We start from the raw sequence: 1,739 nt of genomic DNA, 5'->3' as shown, positions 1-1,739 counted from the left end.
CCACTGCGCAGTGGAACCAGCCGAGCGGAGGACGGGTGGGGGGGCGGGAAGGAGGCGGCGGCGGCTGGGGGCGGGGGAGGGAGGGGTTGAGGGGGTAGGGAAGGGGGCGGAGGCGGGAGGCCTTGCGGGAGGCGGCGAGCCCCGGGCACACTCGCTCGCAGGTCGGCGCACAGAGGATCTTGTTCCCGAGCTGCGCCAGCAGAGCCAGCCGGGCGCCTCGCTCGGTCCGCTCGCCGCGCCGGAGAAAGCTGCTCGAGACGCAGCCAGCCGGCCGGCGCCACGCCGCCGAGCACTCGGCCCCGGAGTCCCTGAGTGCGGCGCGGCGAGCCCCCAGCGGCGGCAGAAGGACTCGAACGCCAGGAGAGGGCGGACGGGGGACGAGGAGGCTCCCGGGCGCGACGAGGAGAGTCTCGGAGGAAGAGGCAGCGAGAGGACACCCGGGCCTCCTGCCGCCACAGTCGGGTCGGGGCCAGCAGCTCATGCGGGCAGCCTCGGCGGCCACCCGTGACCAGGAGAAGGGGCACCGGCGGCCCCCACACTAGTCTGCTGCTTGTGCCCTCGGGGGCTAGAGCTTGCGACCCGCCAGAGCCCGCCGCCGCGCCGCCCTCCCCCGCGCTGACAGCCCCCCGGGGCGCAGCCGCCGCCGCCGCAGCATCTTCTGTCCCTGCTTCCCCAGCGCCGAGGAAGTCCCCGCCGAGGACCTGGGCCCCCGGGAGCGCAGGAGGAAAGACCAGAGACTCTTAAAACACCCAGACACGCAAGATTGAAGCAGCCTAGCCAGACCTTTCTGTGGATTAAAAGAAATACCTTTTTTTTTTTGGCAGAAGAAAAGGAAAGGAAGACCGGCGGGGTTCTGCAAGGAAAAAAAGGGGGATGTAACTCGTGGATACGTTTTTTTTTCTCCCCACCCCTCGAACATCTTGTTCTACTTTGTAAACATTTTCTCTTTTAAACCCGAGCTTCATCCGGTGGCCCCCAGACCTCCGAGGTGCGAGGAGGTGTTGTGTTTTTTTTCACTGGGGGCTTTGCATATTTGGTTTTTGGGTTTTTTGTTGGTTTTTTTTTTTGAGAGACCCTACAGACGTCTCACGCGGGGTGAAGTCTACTCGGCCCCCTCCCTCTAGTCTTCGCGTGCACAGAATTCGAGGAGATCCGGTTACTAAGGATATAGAAGAAAAAAATAAATCGTGTGCTTGCTTTTTTTTTTTTTGCTTCTCCCCACCCCCAAATTAAGTTGCTTAGCAAGGGGGAAAGAGGCTTTTTTTCTCCCTTCAGTAGCTCAGCCTAACGCCTTTCGTTCTTTTGCCCCTGAGGATCTTCCATGTAGGAAGTCGAGGCTGGCGAGCCCGACACTCGGGAGTCACTGTAGGGGGGCCTCTTTTGGGGGAGGCGTCCACCGGGGCAGTCTCGGCCGCCCCCAGGGAAGCGGCGGCCGCGTTCCTCCGGGGCGCGCCGGGGCCCGAGAGCCGCGCAGGGCGCGGGCCGCGCCGGGTGGGGCAGCCGAAGCGCAGGCCCCCGATCCCCGGCGGGCGCCCCTGGGCCCCCGCGCGCGCCCCGGCCTCCGGGAGACTGGCGCATGCCACGGAGCGCCCCTCGGGCCGCCGCCGCTCCTGCCCGGGCCCCTGCTGTTGCTGCTGTCGCCTGCGCCTGCTGCCCCAACTCGGCGCCCGACTTCTTCATGGTGTGCGGAGGTCATGTTCGCTCCTTAGCCGGCAAACGACTTTTCTCCTTGCCTCCTC

The sequence above is a fragment of the Microtus pennsylvanicus genome, chromosome 4, assembly GCF_037038515.1.
Source record: "Microtus pennsylvanicus isolate mMicPen1 chromosome 4, mMicPen1.hap1, whole genome shotgun sequence".
Taxonomy (NCBI): domain Eukaryota; kingdom Metazoa; phylum Chordata; class Mammalia; order Rodentia; family Cricetidae; genus Microtus; species Microtus pennsylvanicus.
The sequence above is the reverse complement of the archived record's forward strand: the minus strand, read 5'-3'. Positions refer to the sequence as shown.